Raw genomic sequence first — 11,395 nt, forward strand, 5'->3', positions numbered from 1 at the left:
AAATAACAAACCTCTTGGCCCACTTATATGGTATATACAGCAGTAACTTATTAATAAAGGGTTTGAGCCTTCTCCCACTTAAGTCTCTCACTTATGTTGGAATTTCATCACTGACCTCAACAGTGGAACAACCCCTGCCACCCCTGCCTTCTTCCTCCTCACCCAAACTCCCCCCCAACCAATAATTTATGCAGTATCAAAAACACAATGCACATCCAATCTGGCTTTACTGCTCAGATTTGACATGTATTTCTCTTCCTTGTGAACGTCTGCTCTTCTGTTACAAAACGGCAAATTGTAGAAGAAACAAAAAGGCAAACATTCTACAGGTTGTTTGAACTGTGGCTGACTGAACCCAGTTTATACTCTAATGAGACAATTATGTAAATGAGAACAGCCAGGCAAACAGATGAAAAACAGATAGGGGCCTATACAGCCCAGAAGTAATTAAAAATAACTAGCCCATTAAAAGACAAACTGGGACTTCTCTGTTGAAGCAGCACTATTAATGAAACAGCTACACAGGCATCTTACAATTTGTTTTAATTATTTACATAATGCCTTAGGTGTGCACAATGCTTCATGACATTGTGTGTTGAACAGAAACAAAAAGATCTTGTCCCAAAGAGCTTACAGACAGTGCAAACAGGAGCAGTGCAAACCAATATGTGATACATACATTGCAATCATACCGAAGAGCGTGTTATGCTAAAAACTAGTTCAATTACTATATAAATATTCATGCTAGTCATTGACACATCTTATTTAAGTAAAACACTGCTACCATTGAAACATTATGAATTTTGCCACTGACTTTAAGGAGGTCAGGATTGGGCTAGTAGAGTCTGATGAGATTTCATAACATTTATTCATTTCTATTTGCACTTTAAGTATATGTTTCCATGTCTATAAATGTTTCCATGTGTTGTTTTTGGTTGTTGGTCCTATCCCTTTTCATGTTGTTTGGAAGGGTTTTTTTAATATTCAGTGCCTTTTACTTTCTAAAAGTAAGACAACTTTCTGCAAAAGAACAACAAACTTCTCAAAGACAAAAAGGACAGTTATGTCAGGGTCAGGAAAAGGGAAAGGCTCATACTTTTAAGTCACATGAGATTTTAAGCAGAGCCTGAAGCTAAACACAGAAGCTTCAATCGGCTGGTTCTCCTAATAGTTGTGGCCTTTATAAATGCGAAAAACCTAGCTAACCATTCAAATACTTAACTCCATTTTTTAGTTTGCCCTTTGCTATGCCACTCCCCCAACCTTACAAGGTTTCTATAGCCTGTAATTCACTTTCTTCTCCCACATCTCCCAGTTTATTATTTTGCTGTTTGAAGCTTAAGCTGCCTTGGTATTCAACATAACATTTAGATCACTATACCATCTTGTGTGTTGGAGTTTTTACCCAAACTATAAATTGAAAACTTGAGCCATCAAAACACTAAAACCATTATGTGTTTGGTCAGATCCTCACATTTTTAACACCTTTAATTTAATAAATTAGAACATAAACTTGCTTAATTTGAGACAGAAATGCATTCTGTTACAGGTGTTTGTGTTTAAATTTCAGCTTTTTGCTTACCATCTTAAACAGGACTCATCTGTAAGAAATGACACCAACAAAATGTAAGTGTTATAGGTAAATTGATATGCATGATAAATAACTCCCAATACTCTGATTACATTTCAACTAAGAATGAAAAAGTTGCTAATCAGTGTTCCCTTATTTTGCTAAGATACTGTGTTTGTTGTTGTTGGTACAGTCTTTCCTGGAAAGTCCAGTTGAAATCCGGGCCTCATTCTTCCAGACAGTGTTCAAATCTATAGTAAGAGAGCCACTGCTCAGAAGAGTTTGCTGTCTAAATAGACAAGATGGGCTGAGGACTTTATCCAAGGTCACACTGCAGATCCATAACCAACCTAGGCATAGAAACCAGGCATAAAAACTTGGACCTGCTGAAATCGATGGTAGTTTTTTGAATGGGGATTGTTTTGGGGAAGGAATTACAGGGTCATTCTCTTTGATAAGTTCTAAAACATTCTCTTGTCATAAATATTACAACTAGCTATTTTTACAGATATATTTTACTTACACACATTTTTTTTCTTCTTTTTTTAACACATAAGTAGTTAGGTTTTTAAACAAACAAGAAGGCCCAGTTGGTATTTTGCTGTCGGGGTGACAGGTAGATTTCAAATCTAGCAAAGAACCTTCTTTTGACCATATATGATTATTAAGTAAGCATAAAGTAACCAAACATAATAGATTAATGGTGTATTAATTGAAACAACCATGCCTAGTTTTTCACAGTCTTTTTAGCATGCCATTGGAGAACTGCTTCACCATAGTTTTTTTATACTAATGGTAGACAAGATTCTTTGGGTGATCTGATATCTTTTATTAGGCCCACTTAAATAGTTGGAAAACAATTATTAAGCAAGCTTTCGGATTCAAAAACCCTTCGTCAGGCTAAGGAAGTCTCTGCAGTTGGTGTGTGCTCTTTCTGGATGGAATGAAAAGTAAAGAAGCCAGAGGCTGGGCTGGTATGCATACAAGACAGGTAATCAGTAAAAACATAGACTGAGGAGTCAATGGGTGAGAGCCAGGTGGGGGGGGGAGGGGCGGGAAAACACACATCAACTGCTGAAACTTTTTTAGCCTGATGAAGGGTTTTTGAACCCGAAAGCTTGCTTAATAATTTTTGTCCAAATATTTAAATTGGTCTAATAAAAGATATCAGATTCACCCAAAGAACCTTGTCTGCCTATGTCCGTAGACCAACACAGCTACAACCTATACCCCTGTATATTGATGGTGGCATTTTTGTTGTGTTGACCTCTTCATTTGTTAGATATACGTCTCTACTTGATCACTACATTTAAATTCTTCATAGGCTAATGGCAAATCACTTTCAAGACCCTAAAGGGAGAACTACTAGTACAAAAAGTCACTAAAAAATCACTATTGAAATCTTGTAGATGGCTCGCACACCTGTGCACACACACACAAGCTTCAGGGGTGTAGCACACTTAGCAGAGAGCTCTGTATGGCACTGATAGGCAAAAGTGCCAGGAACTTAAATGCAAGTCACGTAGGATTTTCTTTTTCACTGACCATGGTAGATATTTTTGTTTGAGACAAAAAAGGAATACATACATGCTTGACATCGAATAAAAATATCAGCAGGCTTGTGCCCAACATACTAGAACATTGTTCAGCCATAATTCAACCTTGCAAAAATATTATCCCTGTAATCCTGCCAAGGCCATTGTATGGGTTATTTGAGTGTGTTTTAGCCATCCTGGCCGTGGACTGCAGCAATTTTCATACTTGACTTTTCAGAAACCTTTTTGTTTTGTTAATGAATCAGTATAACTTGCTCATTCCGGTTTTTCATCCTTTTTAAAATCCTTATCAAGGTCCCTTCCCCCTTCCTTGAGCATACCACATTTCAGCCCATAGCCCATGCTGATGAACACTTATTAACTATAGCTTGCTTGAAAGTGGCTCATTACATGGTCGTTTCAAGTTACCTCAAAATCCCTGTGTAAACAGTGTCCATAAATGGAGTGCTCAGTGATTAACTCTTTCAGTCCAGGATTGAAATACCATGGCTACATGTCAATGTTTTTATCAGAGTGCCAGTGACAAGTAAAGTGTGACAGTATTATTGAGGACACAAAATAACAGGAATACATCTTTGATATTTTAAGGCCTATATAAGCCAAAAGTTTGTTTTAATCTGTAAACAAGTACATGAATATGTTAACTGGTTACATGACATTCAAAAGGCCAAAAACCCTGCAAATTTCCATCTGAAATATTGCATTGACAAAACAAAATAAACAAAAAATGGTTTATACAGTTTGGAAAGCTATTGTGCAGCAACTAATATTGAAAGACGTCGCTATAGAAGATGGGAATTAATTCCAGCTAATATTAATCCATCTTCTTCCCCTAATTATTTCTAAAAGCCACCCTGTTCTACTAGGCTCACCAGAGACAACTTCAGCTGAAGAATGAATGTTACATGGAGCCAAAAAGAGAGCAAACAAGTGGGAGCCTGACTCTTGGGTTGAGTGAGGAGGGCACTGTCCCGAAAAAAAGGGTGCCCTGGATTTGGGCCGTGCTCCTCATGCCATTTCTGTATGTTATCTGGTTACTATTTAATGCCAGAACCATGGGTATCTTGCCAGTAGAGTACAGCCAACCAAGAGATAGGCTTCCTCTCTCTTGCTCTGCCATTAGACAAAATGGAATTTTCGGTGAGATGTATTTTGGAAAATAGTGTTCCATGATGAGTAGTATTTCACAAGCAGTCTCATAGATTTCAAGGTAGTAGTTACATTGGCTCATTCTTGTGTTCTGGTATCCTGGGACCTTCCATTTATGAATATAATCCTTATCTGTTTTGGGAATATAGGGATAGTTCTTATGAGCACTATTATCCCTTAAGATTTATTGCTGACCAGAAGTATTTGACCTTATCTAGTTGGAGTTATATGAAATACCTGCAATCTGAAAATAATAATGATAAAAAGCTAGTTCAGTGTACCAAAGTGATCCCAAGTCTACTCCACTTCTTATGCTTGATCACAGGTGCATTGGCTTAAACCTCCTCCAAAAATCATCACTGTTTACAGATAATCTATACCAGGCAGATTGCAAAGATAGGAAACTGGACAGGAAATGCCTCAAGTCTAACTAACAGTGAGCCTCTTTCTTTTCTAAGACTGAAAGGCTTCTACCCTGCTTTAGGACTGGCCATAACAAGATCTGAGGAACTATTTCAAATTGTAAACCATCTGATTAGCCCAGACTGCTTCCATCCACCTTTAAAAACTTAATGCCTGTCACTGAAAAGAGCTCTCATGCTAAATCAACAGAATGCCAGCTGACCTCAATATGGAACCATATGATTCATTATATTATCTGGCACTTTTGGCTGTGTGATTTGCCCTTACTCTTCAATCCACCTTTGTTGTGAGTAATTCTGATTCAAATCATATGAGTTGTTTCAAATAGTTGCCATTTAAAAAAGTAACTTGTTTGCTTCTTTTCCCCTTTCATATCAAACATGAAATTCCACTCACTGTCCCAAATTACATTGGGCTGATTAGCAAGATAAGCACTAATTATTCTTGGACTGGTGACAGGTTCAAAGTCCAATGTCTCACGGCCTATTAAGGCTTGAAATGGGCACTTTGTAGCACAAGAAAGCCAAAAATCTACTTTTCCATGGATATAAGACTTTGGTTTCTATGTCCTTTAAATCCTGAAATATTTGGCTTTAATACTAGAAGTTGTATATTGAGAAGATAATTGTTGTTCTTGATTTCATACTATTTAAATTAAACAGATAATTTCTTCTCTTGTTGGGGTTTTGTATATTTGTACTCTTGGTAGGCTGGCTATAAAGGTGAGTAGATCCAAAAAGAAACACCAAAAAATGAATTAAATAATCTGAAATATTTGTGTGTAAGTATTTAGCATATATATGATTGATGATGGAGTCCTGCAGTGCATAAGTTTTACTGGAACGTATTTAGGATGATTTGCTTAAACTACTCATCACTTTGATGCTAATAAAACTGTTCCAGAACTCATGCAAATAAAACTTTTTAGCACCTTACCTTTAGTTTATCTACCTAAATACATCTAACTTGCACAAACAGCACCTCTTTCTATTCCTAGGGTTTACATATACAGAGTAGATAGCTATTCACTAGACACTTGGCAGCAAATGGGAATTTACATGGCAGTCTGTCTGAAAGAGTTTAAAAGTTTTCAGCCTTTTTATTTTAAGGTAAGGACTAGTGAGAAAAAATATGATGGTAACATCAGCAGTACTAGAGGAGAACTAAGGAGAGGAGGAAAGGAGGTGACTGGATGTAGAAGTTGTGGGACATAAAAGATCCTGGCAAAAGCTATTTATGAAGTGTTGCTTGATACCACCCCTGAAAGACAAGATCTGAGGACTAGAGAAATGACAGTGAAGTTTAGATGGAAATTTTAAAACATGACAATATTTAAAACAGGAGGGCAGAAGAGGGTGATTCTTCAAAGAATATGGCCACAAAGAAAGGCAGAGGAAACAATGACTACCGGAGGAGAAACAGAGCTGAGGAACTTGTTTATACAGAAGACTGAGAAACAGGCAGAATCTGGGACAGCAAAGAAGAAAGGAAGGGAAGCAGTCACATGAGAAGAAAGGAATAGGTGATGGAGCCCAAGGGAGAATTAGTAAAATACATAAAAGGCTGGCAGATGGTAGGCAGACACTAAAAGATGTGGAGACTCAAGTGATATTAACTGGAATTCTTCTGCTCTTTAGAAAAAGAAGGCAGAGGCATGGCAAGAGAATGAAGATCAACAGGTGGCTCAAGGACTGCTGGTCTGAGGAAAGTTTTGGAGTGTTTGACTATTCAGAGGTATTTGCAGAATATATAGACCTGAGTATCTGAATACTTTGAGGTTTGTGCTCTGGGTTTCTTCCTTATTGGGTGTGTCTACACATTCATTAATTTGCTTTTGCTACTGTGCATTAAATTTAGCACTTCTAGTGTGAGGTACTAACTCAATGCATATTAGGCTGCCCTAATGCTCAGTAATGAAAGCACATGCATTTTTAGTGACATTTAATGCGCAATAGTCTAATTTTACTGTGTATTAGCATATGGACACAGTTTATGCCATGATGCTCTCTCTAATGCACAGTAAAATAGGCTACTGTGCAGTAAGTGCACATACAGGAAGCAGAGGGACAGGGCCAACTCTGCTCTCTGGAGCAGATGGGACAGCCCAGCCCAGGACTACAAAAAGTTGGGATGCTGGGGGACTCTGATTTAACTTGAAACAGGAAGGGGTCTGGGACAGAAGTTCCATAAACCAGTTTGATCAAAATCATTTAAGTGTGATACTACATTCAACCAGGTTTATCTTAAACCAGTTCTGGCCATTTTGAAAGTAGTTCATGTGCACTAAACTTCTTTCTGTTACAGGTTTAAACTAGTTTCTGATCAGTTAAACCAGTTTAAGTGTAAGTTCTGACCCTAGCCCGGGAGATCAGAATGAGTGTGTCTACACATTGTCCTACATTGCCATTCGACATGCTATGGTGACCTAGCAATTACACGTACCAGCAGCTACTTCATCATATCAGTGCCCGCCCTGTTACAGTGAAATACAGCTAAAACTAACTGTGCACTATGCACATGGTGCAGTTCGGGTGTACTTTGGTAGAACTAAAGCATGGCGCAGTAACAATGTCACTGTAGGACAATGTGTAGATGTGTCCAATGCGTAGGGACAAAATGAAAATGGCTGAAAGTCAAATATAATTAGATCTTTTAGATGAAATTAAAATAAATTGTATAAAGTTCTTTAGTTGTTTAAAGAAGAGAACTAATTAAGAAGAGCTGCTCTTCAGTGAGGGTAAAGATAAAAATAAAAATAACATAGATATGGAACAAAATAAATAAATACGTTGTCTCAGTTTTTAATAAGGTTTAGAATCTGGGGCAAAGGCAGGATGGCTTATGACAATGATTATATAGAAAACAAAATAATAAATAATATTAAATAGTAAAATAAGTAATAATAAATACCATTACTTAAGAAAAGGGATAATGATACAGGCAAGTCCAAGACTCAATATTGTGCAAGACATTAGAACAAATTTTGAAGGAAAGGAAGGAGGAGATAAATGGAAAACGGGGTAAAATCTAGTTGTACCGTAAGTCGATTATGGCAGACTAACCAATGTTTTTCTTTTATGACTTACTGTTATACAACGGAAATTGGTTGTTTTCATCTATCTAGATGTCTGTGAAGCTTTTGATATGATGACATTATTGGCTAAAATGGAGATGGAAAAGAAGAATGGAGATTAGTATAAGAATGCCTAAGTGAGTAAGGAACTGGCCTTGACAGAGGGAAAAATAGGAGCAAGGTGGAATCTATCAAAGACTGGTTTTGGGAGTGAAATAGGCATAAATAGTAGTGTTGTATTAATTTTGTACCAAACTGGGAGGCATCGTCAGTAGAAAGGTCACAGGGGGGGCATGTCTACACATGCAATTAATGTGCTGAAAGCTTATTGGGTATGTCTAAATGAAATGGTACTGCAAAGTGGATATTGCATTTTTATTTAACGCTAGCAAATTGCCCATCAAAAATGACGGGGGGGCGGTTGGGTGGGGGTGGCGATGGAGTGCTGCCACCCACCACCCTGTGTCACCTCCCAGGAGTAGGGGAGGAAACCTGCCTCACCGTCCCCTCTGTCCCCCTCTGCCAGCACCCCGCACCATTGCTGCCTCCAGCACTGCTGGCGTTGCCCCCCTGCTCTGTCCCTGTCAATCACTAACCAATGCTCCAAGAGCATTACGGACAGACAAATGGACGGACTAAGTCTTTTATTATATAAGAATGTGTATAGGTAGGTGCTAAATAAATGCACAGTTACCAGAGTTACTGCACAGTAATGCTAGTTAATGTCTTTTAAGTGACACCACTGTGCAGTAACCTAATAATACTGCCTTATAGCATATTAACCCTGTTGATACTATGATGTGCTACTGCACAGTATTATGCTGCTACAGCATAGTCATCTTCTTATGTAGACGTGCCCACAGTGCAGTAAAATACTGTGCAGTAAGCTTTCCCTAGGAGCGTGTCTACACATGCGCCCTTTGGGAGCAAATTTGCTCCCAACAGGAACAGGTATGGGCAGGGCTACTTCTGTCCTGCTCTGCTTCCATAGAGCAGCCAGGGGGAGCTCTAACTCCCCTGGCTGCCAGCCATGGGCTGGCAGGGAGGCCCAGGTTCAGGCCTGGGCTCTGGAGGGTGGGAGGAGCTGTCCTGCTTCCAGGGCAGCTGCTTCCCACCCCACACCTCTGCCCCAGCAGCTGCTTCCAGGCCCTGGCTCTGAGATTAGAGCTGGGGCTGGGATATCATCCCCTGTTCCAGCAGCAGGAATCTGCTGGGGTCCAGCTCTGGTACTGCCTACTTCCAGAGCAGGGGACAATGTCCCAGCCCCAGCTTGGATCACCAGATTGGAGTGGGGGCTGAGAAGCAGGCATTTGCCTGGGGGAAGGGACAGTTCTCCCACCTTATGCTGCCTGGGAGCAATTTGCTCTTGGTCAGCTATGTACCTGTGCACTATTGCGCATTAACTAATGTGCAGTAAATCTATTGCCTGTATTTTTAGGTAGTAGAAAACCAGGCATTAGCCTACTTTAATGCACATGAGCTGCTGCGCATAATTATGGAGAGACACTTTACTGCACAGTAGATAAGTCTACTGCAGGGGTTTCCAACTGGGGTGTACCCCTGGGGGTACTTAGGCCCCAGGGGGTATGCGGGAGCAGCATGGAGAAGCCAGTGGCAGTTCCTGTTTCACTAGTAGCACTTCTAGTTTTGCTGCTGCGTGGGGGACCCCCCCTCTCATTAACCAACCACCAGGGAAACTCCCCCTTTCCCTCCTGCTCCTCCATAGGCTGCTGGGGGACCCTGTCCCTCACTCACTGGGGCAACTCCCTGCTTCAAGACTGGCTGCTAGGGGTATCCCAACCAAAAAAGTTTGAAACCCCCCTGGTCTACTGCATAATAAAGCATCCTGTGTAGATGCACCCTGGGAATAGGATTATATTGAGGACTGGAGTACCAGAAATGGGATAAAATAAAATAGCACAAAGTGTGAGGTCAGCTACTTAGGGAATCACAGCATCATCTTTAAACTGATAGCTTGACCGACTCATGCCCCTTGAGGTGGTGGGGCACAGTGACTGCCTACAGGTGGAATAGGAATTTCCCACAGGCAGCTGCAGCAGTGTCGGTGGTGGGGGAGAGGGGGTGAGTGGCAACCACCGGTAGATGTTTGTGGCAGTGGCCAATATCATGGTGGGGGGGAGGGAACACATACTCCCCTGTGCCCCCTATGCATCGCCTATGACTGAGAGTTTAGCAGCTGGAAACAACAGCTAGGTACAGAGAGACCTGGATTAGAAGCCACCAGTGTAATGCAGCTGTAAAAGAGCCAGCTTTTTGGAAAATTGCTACTTCAGTACAAAGGGGCTTTTCACAGAGACTTCAGCTTTCCAGCATTCAATGCAGCCTCTCTGGTCCATGTGCCAGGAAGCATTGTATCCTATGACCTGTGCTCTCTACAGGCTGCAGCCGTATATTAAAAATGCAACTCAGGGTTCAAACCTGTAGTCCTCTGAGTTGAGTTCAGCTGCTTGCTGTCTCATCCACCCGGTGCTTAGCTGCGAGATCCCCACGCATCAAAACGGATGAACACTTAGGAAGCATTAAAAGCTGAGCTTGGCTGCCTAAACTGGGAGGCTTAAAGCTTGGTCTTTGCCACCACATTCATGCCTCAAATCATAACTGAAATAATGCTGTTGTGGTACGAAAAACCTGCTTAGGCTTCAAGGGAACGAGCAGATGCTGAGTACCTCTGAGACAAATGGTGTATCTATTCAAGTTTTTTAATATTGTGGTGATGAAGGTGAAGGAGTAAGCGAGGAAGGCTATGTCAGCCCTGGTGGGTAGCCTTCATCTAGGTGTTTTGCAAGGATGGCTTTAATAAGCATAAGAAGTCACAGGCCAAACTCTACTCTTCTGCTCCTGCAACGTGCAGCCGGTGCTGCACCGGGCCTGGTATTAAATACTGCCGGATCATGTCCCTGCCCTCCGCACAAGGCACGAGGAAACCCCGCCCCCCGCAATTACACACAGGAGCTGGGGGGGTGCATCCAACAGGCCCGTGTCTGCCAGCGAGGACGCGGCCACGCTCGCGCTGAGCACACAGACGGGGCCACATCCTCGCATTCACCGAGGGTGGGGACAGGCGTCCCCATAGTGCCCGCGGCTCGGTCACGCGGGCTCTGCGACTCGCAGCTCTGGGAGGTCGGGGGGCAAACCGCGGAGAGGGGACGCAACCCTGCACTGAACCCTTGCGCTTGGCGGGGGCGTAGCCGCACTGTGAATGCGGGGCCCTGCGTGCCTACGGCGCGGACGGAGGCACGGGCGGGGTCCATCCGCGCTGCGCACGGGACAGATCTCGCCCCCGCGATCAGCCTTCTCCCCCTCTACCCCCCAGGGACGTACCAAACCCAGCGGGGGGGGGAGCGGATAGAACATTCCAAACGGTTGATGGGAGGGGGTCATCCCCGCGAGGCTCCGCCCTCCGCGGCCCCTTCCCCCTCCCGCCAGCCTGTCAGCGCGCCGCGAGGCGGGGCTTGGGCGATGTCAGCGCGCCGCGGCGTCGCGTGGGGGGGGTGGGTCGTCATTCTTCCCAGCGTGCCTCGCTGCCCCATTGCAGCCCCATCTTGGGAGTGAGCAGTTTGAATTTGAGCTCCTCTGGTCTCTGCGTGTGGGGCGCTGCGAGCG

At 42.4% G+C, this 11,395-nt stretch overlaps 1 long non-coding RNA gene across 1 annotated transcript; it reads left to right on the forward strand.

Annotated features, from left to right (window-relative positions):
• The first annotated feature begins 579 nt into the window (after positions 1-579).
• On the forward strand, positions 580-8,181 carry LOC109308337. The gene is made up of 3 exons (XR_002100584.1): positions 580-1,626; positions 6,336-6,432; positions 7,823-8,181. It is a non-coding gene; the product is annotated as an uncharacterized LOC109308337 (long non-coding RNA).
• The last annotated feature ends 3,214 nt before the right edge of the window (positions 8,182-11,395 follow it).

This window comes from Crocodylus porosus, unplaced genomic scaffold (assembly GCF_001723895.1).
Source record: "Crocodylus porosus isolate Cpor-Errol unplaced genomic scaffold, CroPor_comp1, whole genome shotgun sequence".
In the NCBI taxonomy this organism is placed as follows: Eukaryota; Metazoa; Chordata; order Crocodylia; family Crocodylidae; genus Crocodylus; species Crocodylus porosus.